The 13602-nt window shown below is 40.9% G+C and overlaps 1 protein-coding gene across 1 annotated transcript in view; it reads left to right on the top strand.

Annotated features, from left to right (window-relative positions):
* LOC141106651 (uncharacterized) overlaps nucleotides 1–13602 on the top strand; it is a 198150-nt gene that overhangs the window by 136245 nt on the left and 48303 nt on the right. The window lies entirely within an intron of this gene.

The raw sequence follows: 13602 nt of genomic DNA, 5'->3' as shown, positions 1-13602 counted from the left end.
GAGGAAGTTTTCTTTTATTACAAGAGAAAGATATCATCTGTTTCATCATTTATGCTTTCAGCTTTTTCGTCCACTTTTTTATTATTTATTTATTTGTTCTTTTACATTTTTTGTTAGGGGGTTAGGGGTTATGGTTAGGAGTTAATGTATGTATTTACTTATTATTTATGTATGTATTTATTGTAGGTTAGGGGTTAGTATTAGGTTCAGGTGGTTCAAAGAGGAAGTTAGTTTTTTTTTTTTTTTTGCTGACCTGCAAATGTAAAGGCATAATGTGCTAGTATGCATTGCATACTAGCACAGTATGTGAAAGTTACCTGCAAACGAAGCCTTCGTTGTCACCGCTGGAGGTTGCATCCATCTTCACCCGTCTTCCTTTCCGGGTCCACGGACTCCGGCGTATACAGTAAATATCTCCTAAATGGTGCAAGTTTAGGAGATATTTACAGTAGCTTATAACAGGGACGTGCGGTGAGGTCAGTGGTTGGTGAAGCAGTGGCTAGTATCAGAACCAGATACACAAAGGTTACATACGCCGCAAATGTTAGAGCGAGAGCAATAATTCTAGCACTAGACCACCTCTATAACTCTAAACATGTAACTAGTAAAAAATTTGAAAGCGTCGTCTATAGAGATTCTTAAATACTGACGTTTGGTGCCATTCCACAAGCGTTCGCAATATTAAAATATGACATGTTAGGTATCTATTTAATCGGCGTAACATCATCATCTACAAAAAAAATGGGCTAGCTTTAGTGTTTTTTTTTTTTAAATTCATGAAATAGTTTTTTCAAAAAAAAAAAACAAAAGTTTGAAAAATTGCTGCGCAAATACCGTGTAACATAAAAAGTTGCAACGACCACCATTTTATTCCCTAGGATGTCTGCTAAAACAATATATATATATAATGTTTGGGGGTTCTGAGTAATTTTCTAGCAAATAAATAAATGATGACTTTTACATGTAGGAGAGAAGTGTCAGAATTAGCCTGGGTGGAAAGGGGTTAATTACCATAAGTAATATACAAATAATTATTATATATTGTTTTTAAGGTAATTTACTATATTTTTAAAATCTGTACTCAAGCAGGTGGTTTAACGGACAAATTACTGAAGTTTGAAGTTATAACTTCCAACCAGTAATTTCACAGTAAATAGATAAATAATAAATTATTATCTTATAACATATAGCATAATAATATATGATTTAGCTTGTACCTTTTCAGCAGCAGCAAATTCTCATTCTCTCTCTTAACTGTGTGAGAAAAACATGGGATTGTGGGTAAATCTTATACCCATAAACCCATGTTTTTTTCCTTCTAGTTAAGAGGGCTGGGCTAGAAGGAAAGGGAGCATTTGTATTTTAGACACCACCCCCCCTTCTATGACACTGCAGTGAGAGGCGTGCCTCCACTGCAGCATTTTTATTTGACAGTTTGGACCAATGGTCTCTGTGACCCCAGGTTGCCGAGTTCCAGCCCTCGAAGGTAAATTATGTTTTTTTATGTTCCCTTGACTGCATGTCCCTGACCTATAGGTGAGCCTTATTATAGGCTTATCTATAGGTACAAACAATATAGGGAAGTTCACTTCCTCTTTAATATTAGGGTTAGGGGTTTGTTATAGAGTTAGGGGTCAGTGATAAATATTAGGGTTAATTTTATTTATTTATGTATTTATTTATGATTATTTTTGTATTTTATTTATTATTTATTATCATAATTAATTGATTTTTATTCAATTATTGCATTTGAGCAGAATAACGCTCAAAAACATGCATTTCCGTGCATTTCTATGAAAAAAAAAGGCTTAAAAAAAACAAAACACACCAATATGCTTGATTTGAGCTCCAGACTTTTTTGGAGCTTTGGGCAATTGGCTTCAGCCTTCAGGTGACTTGGAGTGGAGATGTGAATCATCTTCATACAGAAAAACTGATTTTTTTTCTTCTTCTTCAGCATTTTCAAGCTACAAAATGCTCGGGTGTGAATGCAGCCCTAAAGTGTAAACTAAAATTCATAGCGCCCAACTTTTCTGATTATGGGGAAAAGGGACATCTTTTAGAACAGGGGTCTCAAACTGGTGGCCCTCCAGCTGTTGCGAAACTACAAGTCCCATGAGGCATTGCAAGGCTGACAGTTCCAAGCATGACTCCCACAGGCAGAGGCATGATGGGACTTGTAGTTTCACAACAGCTGGAGGGCTGACAGTTTGAGACCCCTGTTTTAGAACAAAGTATGTCCGTCAAGGACACAACCCTATCATGCCCCAAGCTTCATGGATCACAAGGTCCGAAAAATGATTGGCTATGCCAATAATTTGCTTATTACTCCCAATTCTTTTCTATTTTAATGGATTTTCAAAAACAGTAAATGCAATAATGAATAATTAAATATTTGTTGTAATATTTGGTATACAGTTATATAGTATATGTATTAAAAGAGCTCTATATATATTAGACATGCATGGTTCGTTTCGTTCCGAATCAAAATTTGGACCGATTTTTTTAATTATTCGGAAATTCAGATTTATCTGAATTCCAAATTGAAATAGTAATGAATTTAAACAAATCCGAAATAACGAAACTAAATTCATCTGAAATTTGAATCAAATTTGAAAACACATTTTGAAGTGAATTAGAAAACAAGAACAGAATATAACAGAATAGAATAAAATAGAAAGAATATAACGGTCTTCTGAAATTCAAATAGAAAAAATTTGAAAAGAAAGGACAATAAAGAATTTAATAGCATAAAATGGAAATAATAACCATATTTCCAAATTTGAATAGATTAGAATAGAATAGCAAAGAATAGAATAGAAAAAAAACATAGAATAGAATAGAATAGCAAAGAAAAGAATAGAAAAACATAGAACAGAAACTCTATAACCGTCTTCCAAAAATCGACTTTTGAATAGAATGGATTAGAATAGAAAAGAATAGAACAGAAAATAATAGAATATAAAATAAGAGAATAGAAAAGAAAAGAATAGAAAAAAACAATAGAATAGAAAGAATATAATTGTCTTCCGAAATGTAAATTTTGAATTGAATAAATTTGAAATCGAATGCCAATTTGATTCAAATTTTTGAATTTGGAAAATTTGATTTGAATTAGAAAACAAATAAATGAAATAAATTCAGAAAACGAAGTAAAGGAATTTCACTTAAAATTATTTAAATAACGAATGGAAACTAAACAAATATTTTCGTTCTGCACATGTCTACTATATATCAGGCCAATGGAGGATAAAAGAGGGACAGAGGGGTTCCAAAAGATAGAGGGAAAGTTGGGAGCTATGCAAAATTTATATTTTAACTATGTTTGGCATCATGCCCCACAGTTTCCTTTATGCCGGTGGTCTCCAAACTGTGGCCCGGGGGCTGAATGTGGCTCTTTGCGTGCCTTTATCCAGCCTTTGGGCCTCCCACTGACATCAACGATGGAGAACTATTCCTCCCACTAATACCAATGAATGGGGACTATTCCTCTGACTGATACCAATGATGGGGCACTATTCCTTCCACTGATACTAATGATGGGGCACTATTCTTTCCACTGATACCAATGATGGGGCACTATTATTTCCACTGATACCAATGATGGGGCACTATTCCTCCCACTAACACCAATGAAAGGAGACCACTTCTACCACTGATATCAATGATGGGTCATTATTTCTCCCACTGATACCAATGATGGGGCACTATTCCTTCCACTGATACCAATGATGGGGCACTATTCCTTCCACTAACACCAATGAAGGGTTGACTATTCCTCCCACTGATACCAATGAAGCGCCACTATTCCTCCCACTGATACCAATGAAGGGCCACTATTCTTCCCACTGACACCAATGATGGGGCACTATTTCTTCCACTGATACCAATGAAGGGGGACCATTCATCCCATTGATACCAATGATGGGATACTATTCCTCTCACTGATACCAATGATGGGGCACTATTCCTCTCACTGATACCAATGATGGGGAACTATTCCTCCCACTGATACCAATGATGGGGCACTAATAATTTCCCTAAGGCTTCATGTACACTACAGTTGAGTTTAGGAGCTTTTGGTGTTTTTTTGCCAAAGCCCCTAAACTCAACTCCATAAAAGCCTAAGTATCAATGTACACATAGGCTTTTACCAGAGTTTAGGAGCTGCCACAGTTAGGTTAGCTTCAACCTCACTCCCCTGAATGCAGAAAAATCACGTTTAGATTAGGAACATTTTGACTAACGCAAAACTGGCTGTGGGAAATGTAGGCAGGGTGCACATGCAGCTCAAGCCTAATACCAAAGATAGGACATTTCCTACTCCCACTGTCCATGGTTCAGCCCCCCAAAAAGCCTGAGGGACAGTAAACTGGACCTTTTAGAAAGTTTGGTGACCCCCGTTTTAAGCAAATAATTTTTATTCCTAGAGAACCTACCAGTAAGGACGAGTGTTAATTTTGAAGTCAAATTTTGATTTCATTTTAGTCAGTCTTCTGACCAAAATACCATTTTAGTTTTTAGTCATATTTTAGTCATCTGAATTGAAACTGAATGTTATTTTCATTTAGTTTTTATCACTAAAAACATGCAACTGACGAAAATATTTTTGTAGACAAAATTAACACCGGTAAGGACCCATGTAGACGGGTGTTCAAGTCAAGCACAGCCTTTTGCATTCAAATTCGGCATTGCTCAAAAGCACGTGTTTGAATAGTGAACTCAACAATTGACAAGACAAGGACCCTTTGCTCGCAATCCAAATGAACCTTAATAGGACATTCTGCATCTAAAGAAATAAGGTCAATGCAGCTTCTGAACTTTCATCCACTCTACTCCACAGGGACATAACTACAGATCACAGGTCCCCAAAGCAAAATTTTTTGGTGCCCCCCAGAAAACTCCCTACTGTCATTGATCTTAATATGTTCAAATCAAGGACTGGTAGCCAGAGAGCTGTCAACATAGTCCATGGACTATGGTTGTGCCTCAGCCCCATTCACTTGAATAGGGTTCTTTAGAACTTTTAATATTAGGACACTTACCTGTCCACTGATCCCACAATGTCGGCACCCGATCAACTCTCAAGGTGCTGCCGATGTCATTCGTGGTAAGGGAGTCTGGCAATGAAGCCTTTAGGTTTCACAGCCGGTTTCCTACTGTGCATGCACAAAGCGCGCTGCACTTTCTAACTGGCCTGGTGGCAGAGGAAGGAAGAGAAGGGCCAAGGTCAAAAATAGGAACTTGCTCCCCCCTCTCCACCGAAAGGTGCCAAATGTGGCACCAGAGGGGAGGAGGAGGCAGATAAACGGAGCTTCCACTTTTGGGTGAAACTCCGCTTTAAGTTGGCCGTACATATGAAGACTGGGCTTCCTGTCTTGACCCAAGATTAAAGTGAACCTGTCCTCTGTTTTAAACTTCTAAAAGTAAAAGTCCCAGGGTCAAACACCAAGGTGCCTGTTATTAGAAAAGTATCTGGATACAAAATAAGGTAGTACTGAGTATTACCAGGGAGGCAGACTTTTTAGGCTAAGAACCAGTGGAGAAGATATAGCAGTATAAAAAATATAAATTTATTGAAAAATACAATATCTAAAAAACAATGACAATTGTAACATATAGCATCTATGATTATTGTGCAGTGAGCACTTGCATGTCTACGTGTTTCACCGTTAGTCTTCCTCAGGACACGGCCAAGGTTCACAGATGAGACAGAGAAGGAAATATGTCTCTCTATCTTGAATGAGATATAATGTCATTAGACACACACAACTAACACACAAACAAACTGTTGACAATAAAAATCATGCGCTAAGCAGCTAAGAGCATAGGAAAGAACACCAAGCCGGTACCTTAAATTGGAATGCAAAATTATGCAAGTCAGGGTAGCATGAGAAAGTTCAATCAGCAGTAAGAAAGCTGAAATTAAAGCAAATGCAACCAGCGTTAATCAGCGAGAATATGCATTTGGGCAGAGAAAACTTTATAGGTTCTGAATCTGGGGAAGCAACTGTCAGCACTGAGAAGTCCCTCCATACTAAAGGTGAGCCAGGAACGTACACGGCAGGTGCTGGCAGGGGCCAGCACAGAGGCGGGTGGAGACAAAGAGGTGCAGGCACTAGCAAAGAGTAGATGGGTGACAGTCAGGAGGGGTAGAGGGGGAAGTGCCAGGGAGGCCAATCCAGGACTGGAGCATCCCAATAAGTACGCTACTTTGAGTGACATTGGTGAAACCAGTCAGGGACCAGCACTGGAAGAACTCCTCCAGTGAGAGTGGGGGGGCAGCAAAGGGAAAGGAAAGACAGATTCTGGTGGTAGGGGACTCAATTCTTAGAAGGACAGAGAGGGCAATCTGTAACCAAGACCTGAAGCGCCGAACAGTATGTTGTCTACCGGCGCTCGGGTTCGGCACATCACGGATCTTGTGGACAGATTACTGGGAGGGGCTGGGGAAGACCCGGCTGTCATGGTGCACGTTGGCACCAATGACAAAGTCAGAGGCAGATGGAGTGTCCTAAAGAACGATTTTAGGGACTTAGGAGCTAAATTGAGGAAAAGGACCTCCAAGGTAGTGTTCTCAGGAATTATACCGGTACATCGAGCCACACCAGAAAGGCAGAGGGAGATTAGGGAAGTAAACAAGTGGCTGAAGAGCTGGTGTAGTAAGGAGGGGTTTGGGTTCCTGGAGGACTGGGCCGACTTCAGTTGGTAACCGGTACTATAGAAGGGACGGACTGCACCTAAATGAGGAGGGTGCAGATCTGCTGGGAATGAAGATGGCCAAAAAGTTAGAGGGGTTTTTAAACTAGGCGATGGGGGGGAGGGTCCAGAGGCAGAGATAGCCAGCACGGAAGATATTCCAGAGGGTAGTATCGGGGCATTAGTGGCAGGTTAACCAAAGCACAAAAACACAAGGTGAGTATAGTAGCAAGTCCTAGTTGCAATCTCGAAACACCCAATACGAGGACAATATGCGACCAGTCTAAACTATGTGGCATGTTCACCAATGCCAGGAGCATGGCAGACAAGATGGGTGAACTAGAGATACTGTTGTACGAGGAGGATTTGGATTTTGTGGGAATTTCAGAGACCTGGTTCAACAGCTCTCATGATTGGCTGGCAAACATTCAAGGGTATACCCTTTATCGCAAGGATAGGGAGGGTAAAAAAAGGGGGAGGGGTATGCCTATATGTCAAGAATAATGCACAAGTGAATGTGAGAGATGACATCACTAAGAGAGCTAGGGAGGAGGTGGAATCCTTATGGGTAGAGCTCCAAAGGGATGAAGCTAAGGGGAAAATAATACTGGGAGTATGCTATAGGCCCCCTAACCTGAGGGAGGAAGTGGAGACGGATCTCCTATCACAAATTGGATTAGCAGCAAGGATGGGAAGTGTTATCATAATGGGGGATTTTAATTATCCAGACATAGACTGGGTGGAGGGAACCGCGCATTCATTTAAGGCTCGCCAATTCCTTAATGTCTTGCAGGACAATTTTATGGGTCAGATGGTAGATGCACCAACTAGAAATAAAACATTACTGGATCTACTGATTACCAACAATACAGACCTGATCACAGATGTGGAAATACGGGGCAATTTAGGTAACAGCGATCACAGGTCAATTAGTTTCAGTATAAATCACACAAATAGGAAACATAAAGGGAATACAAAGACACTGACTTCCCTAAACTACAAACCTTGCTAAAAGGCATAAACTGGGATAAAATATTAGGAACAAAGAATACGGAGGAGAGATGGGTTTGCTTTAAGAGCATAGTAAATAAGGGCATTAGCCAATGTATCCCATTGGGTAATAAATTTAAAAGAGCGAACAAACATCCTGGATGGCTTAACTCCAATGTAAAAATGCATATAAAAGCAAAGCAGAAGGCCTTCAAAAAATACAAGGTTGAGGGATCCTCCTCAGCATTCAGACTTTATAAAGAATGCAACAGGAAATGTAAGGGTGCAATTAGGACGGCTAAGATAGAACATGAAAGACACATAGCGGAGGAGAGCAAAAAAAATCCCAAGAAATTCTTTAAGTATGTAAACAGTAAAAAAGGGAGGACAGACCATATTGGCCCCATAAAGAATGAGGAAGGACATCTGGTTACAAAGGATGGGGAAATGGCAAAGGTATTGAATGTATTCTTCTCCTCAGTCTTCACGAGTGAATCAGGGGGCTTCAGTAACCAAAACTGCAGTGTTTATCCTCATGACACAACACAGGAAGCACCTCCATGGTTAACAGAGGACAGAATTAAAATTAGACTTGAGAAACTTAACATTAATAAATCACCGGGACCAGATGGCTTGCATCCAAGGGTACTTAGGGAACTCAGTCAAGTGATTGCCAGACCGTTGTTCCTAATTTTTACAGATAGTCTACTGACTGGAATGGTACCAGCTGATTGGAGAAAAGCCAATGTAGCACCAATATTTAAAAAGGGCCCAAAATACATCCCTGGGAATTATAGACCAGTTAGCCTAACATCAATAGTATGTAAACTCTTGGAGGGGATGATAAGGGACTATATACAAGATTTTAGTAATAAGAACAGTATCATTAGCAGTAATCAGCATGGATTCATGAAGAATCGTTCTTGCCAAACCAATCTATTAACCTTCTATGAGGAGGTGAGTTGCCATCTAGATAAAGGAAGGCCCGTAGACGTGGTGTATCTGGATTTTGCAAAAGCATTTGACACAGTTCCCCATAAACGTTTACTGTACAAGATAAGGTCCATTGGCATGGACCATAGGGTGAGTACATGGATTGAAAACTGGCTACAAGGGCGAGTTCAGAGGGTGGTGATAAATGGGGAGTACTCGGAATGGTCAGGGGTGGGTAGTGGGGTTCCCCAGGGTTCTGTGCTGGGACCAATCCTATTTAATTTGTTCATAAACGATCTAGAGGATGGGATAAACAGTTCAATCTCTGTATTTGCAGACGATACTAAGCTAAGCAGGGCAATAACTTCTCCGCAGGACGTGGAAACCTTGCAAAAAGACCTGAACAAATTAATGGGGTGGGCGACTACATGGCAAATGAGGTTCAATGTAGAAAAATGTAAAATAATGCATTTGGGTGGCAAAAATATGAATGCAATCTATACACTGGGGGGAGAACCTCTGGGGGAATCTAGGATGGAAAAGGACCTGGGGGTCCTAGTAGATGATCGGCTCAGCAATGGCATGCAATGCCAAGCTGCTGCTAACAAAGCAAACAGAATATTGGCATGCATTAAAAGGGGGATCAACTCCAGAGATAAAACGATAATTCTCCCGCTCTACAAGACTCTGGTCCGGCCGCACCTAGAGTATGCGGTCCAGTTCTGGGCACCAGTCCTCAGGAAGGATGTACAGGAAATGGAGCGAGTACAAAGAAGGGCAACAAAGCTAATAAAGGGTTTGGAGGATCTTAGTTATGAGGAAAGGTTGCAAACACTGAACTTATTCTCTCTGGAGAAGAGACGCTTGAGAGGGGATATGATTTCAATTTACAAATACCGGACTGGTGACCCCACAATAGGGATAAAACTTTTTCGCAGAAGAGAGTTTAACAAGACTCGTGGCCACTCATTAAAATTAGAAGAAAAGAGGTTTAACCTTAAACTACGTAGAGGGTTCTTTACTGTAAGCCCCCGTACACACGGTCGGATTTTCCGATGGAAAATGTCCGATCGGAGCGTGTTGTCGGAAATTCCGACCATGTGTGGCCTCCTTCGGACATTTTCCATCGGATTTTCCGACACACAAAGTTGGAGAGCAGGAGATAAAATTTTCCGACAACAAAATCCGTTGTTGGAAATTCCGATCGCGTGTACACAAATCCGACGGACAAAGTGCCACGCATGCTCAGAATAAATAAAGAGATGAAAGCTATTGGCCACTGCCCCGTTTATAGTCCCGAACGTACATGTTTTACGTCACCGCGTTTAAAACGATCGGATTTTCCGACAACTTTGTGTGACCGTGTGTATGCAAGACAAGTTTGAGCCAACATCCGTCGGAAAAAATCCTAGGATTTTGTTGTCGGAATGTCCGAACAAAGTCCGACCGTGTGTACGGGGCATAAGAGCGGCAAGGATGTGGAATTCCCTTCCACAGGCGGTGGTCTCAGCGGGGAGCATTGATAGCTTCAAGAAACTATTAGATAAGCACCTGAATGACCGCAACATACAGGGATATACAATGTAATACTGACACATAATCACACACATAGGTTGGACTTGATGGACTTGTGTCTTTTTTCAACCTCACCTACTATGTAACTATATGTAACTATGTAAGGTTTGTTAAAGAATGAGACTTACTATATTAGATATAGCTAAATATCTCAGCAGGGGCATGTAAACAATATTCCTAATTAAGGGAGCAGCCATTAGAGGGAGGAGGGCCAACACCGGATCCACCACCATCCTGGATTTAATATCAGCAATGCTGAAGGCTCAATACAATCCCATCGCTGCATCTATAAGCATATAATGACAGATTAAGCTAAATATAGTAATCTCATGTAGAAATTTTACTGCAGCAATGGTGATAGCATATAGGGCGTTTGATGCAGCAAGGGCCAAGTGATAGTATATAGCTAAGTACTTACATTCAGGATACAAATAATCCAGCGTGCCCCTGGGAGACAGCAATACACTGAACACAGGACTAGCAGCAGCTGACAGATACCGTATATACTCGAGTATAAGTCGTTCCGAGTATAAGTCGAGGCCCTAATTTACCACAAAAAAATGGGAAAAACTTATTGACCCGAGTATAAGACAAGGGTGAGAAATGCACAGCTACTGTAAGTGGAAAAGAGGGTTAACAATGCCCATTTGCAGCCTCACTGTGCCCATTTGCAGCCATAGGTCCCCCGAACTTCAAACTCAGTAGTTAAGGGTTTCTAGATGCCCCCTAGCTGCAGCCAAAATTTGGGGTCTCTGAACCCAAAGGGTCCAAAAAATGATGGTGCTAGGAACCCCAAATTTGGTGTGCAAACCCAGTGGAACTAGCACCATAAAATATCCAAAGCTGGGGTTTCCAGCACCAAGTGGCTTTTCTGCAGCAAAAAATTTCATTTCCGAACTGACTTTGGGGCCCCGTATCTCAGGGCCACTTGGTGCTAGGAACCCCAAATTTGGTGTGCAAACCCAGTGGAACTGGTACCACAACATATCCAAAGCTGGGGTTTCTAGCACCAAGTGGCCCCCGAGATACAGGGCCCCAAAAATCGGTTAAGAAAATGTCAAGCACTTTTCTGCAGCAGAGAATGACATTTTGGGGCCCCTTATTTCGGGGCTACTTGGTGCTAGGAACTCCAGCTTTGGATATGTTGTGGTACCAGTTTCACTGGGTTTGCACTCCAAATTTGGCTTTCCTAGCTGCAAGTGGCCCTGAGATGCGGGGGCCCCAATGTCGGTTCAGAAAATGAATTTTTTTGCTGCAGAAAAGTGCTTGACTCGAGTATAAGTCGAGAGGGGCACTTTCAGCACAAAAAAATGTGCTGAAAAATTCGACTTATACTCGAGTATATACGGTATTTATATCCTTGATCGGTCACAGCTGATCCTGAGAACTAGCATCATGTGATTCCAGAATAGCAGATTGAATTATGCGGATTGTAGGCCAACAGCAACAAAGCTTTCTGCACATATGCAGGAAGATATCCCGAGAAAAAAAAAGTCATTTAAAGAGTTTTTTTAATTTTTTCTCATCCTTCTCCTTGTTTGACTTCTTTCGCAATCACACACACAAACATTTTGAGGTGCCTCTATATGAAAACATTAATTGCACTACATACTGTACATTACACAGCAGTGACAGCAGTTATTATTCACAGTTAACGCTAAACTGATGACCTTTTATTTTTTACTGAAAATATGAGTTTGATAAAATGATTTTGATTTAAAAATGGAAACAACCCCAATTTTGATTCCCAGGATCTCTGCATTCAGGAATTATATAATGTTTGGGGGGGGGGGGTAGCTAATCTTGAGGCCTAAAATGTGCATTTGAACATGTGGAAAATAATGCAAAACTGTCTATGGCAGTCAAAGGTTTACACCATTCTCAAAAGCCACAAACTATGGTTGCAGTTTGCCCTGTAGGTTTTAAAGGAACAAAATTAAAATAGATGTTGTCTCACCAGGAACTCAGTATGCAGTTGGCTTCAAGTCTTGTCACGAGAAGACCCAAAGTTTGCGGGCTGGAGAATGAACCCAACATTGCATTATTTTCAGCTTTTGCTGCAGGTAAATACATATGAATCCTGTTCTGATATGAAAGAAGTGACCTCATTTAACCAACCCGCCCAACCTACATACCCTTTACCCCATCTCCTGCTAACTTATCAGTGGTTTAAACATTCCAGAAAGCTCCTTTTATTTACCTAACTCTGCAGTCATGTGGCTCACTGGGTCCTAAGTCTTCTGTAGTCTTCACCGCAGAGTAGGTAGATCCTTTTGCTGCCCATGGTGCTTCTGCATGGATGACTTGGACACTCCCCATTGGTTGTTCAGCCAGAGAGTGCTCTCAGGCTCCAGAAGACTGTAGAGGCAAGATGGCTAATCAAAACTGGATTTGTAGTAAATGTTAACCAGCTGAAAAAACATTGACTTCCTTTATGTATTTTTTGGACCTTCGGAAATGAGATCGATGCAATAGAGTTTCTATTTCTAACTGGCGTTTCATCAATACCGAGATCGGTGCCGATATTAACCATTTGCATGAGTACTTGTGCAAATACTCCAGTAGTAAAACCGACACCTTCAGACTCAGTTCACATATGCGCGGGCCAGTTTGCAGTTGGATTTCGTTCAGTGGTTCCAATGATAACTTTAGTGCATGAGAATAGAAATCGCACCTGAACTGGATTGAAATCACACTGGAGTCTTTTTGCAAATTGCACTCCGGCAGGCCTGCACATATGTGAACAGGCTGTAAAAACTGAAATGCACATGAAAACTGATGTGAAACTAATGACTCTGCAAGTGGAATCTGTGTGGTTTTCCCATCAGTTTTCATGCATGTATGGTGTGAACATGCCCTAGGAAAAAACTGTCACATGACACTAATAGGTATCGGTAATTGGTATTGGAGAATACTTGAGAAAAAGTATTGGTACTCAGTCTTAAAAAAACTGGTATTTGTGCATCCCTATTTCCAACTATCCATTACTTTGGGTTGGCTTTTTCCAATACCAACAGAATAAAACAGTAGGAGTGAGACAGTTTGGTGGGCAGTGATGGCTGCTCCATTAGGGGTGCAGGGGCGATGCACCCCTAATCCATGTGCCCTTCCCCTAATCTACATGCAGGGCACCGGACGCATGGATTTCAAAGTGTTTTTTTTTTTTTTTTTAGAAGAGCATGATTAGCTCTAATTGGCTTCCAAAAAGGGTGGGCCCAGGGCACAGAGCACTGTGCCATGAGCCCACCCAGTTGTGTGACACTAGCAAATTAATATTCGCTAATGTCTTCCTGCTTATCCTCCAATTAGAAAGCGCATCATGAGATCCGATTGACCAAGGAGTCATAGTACTCCCGGCCAATCGTGTCTCTGGACCCACTTCCTGTTAGGCCAGGGAGAAAAGCA

Source organism: Aquarana catesbeiana, linkage group LG08 (genome assembly GCF_042186555.1).
Source record: "Aquarana catesbeiana isolate 2022-GZ linkage group LG08, ASM4218655v1, whole genome shotgun sequence".
Taxonomy (NCBI): Eukaryota; Metazoa; Chordata; class Amphibia; order Anura; family Ranidae; genus Aquarana; species Aquarana catesbeiana.
Note: the sequence above shows the minus strand (reverse complement) of the source record. Positions and strands in the feature narration are given on the sequence as shown.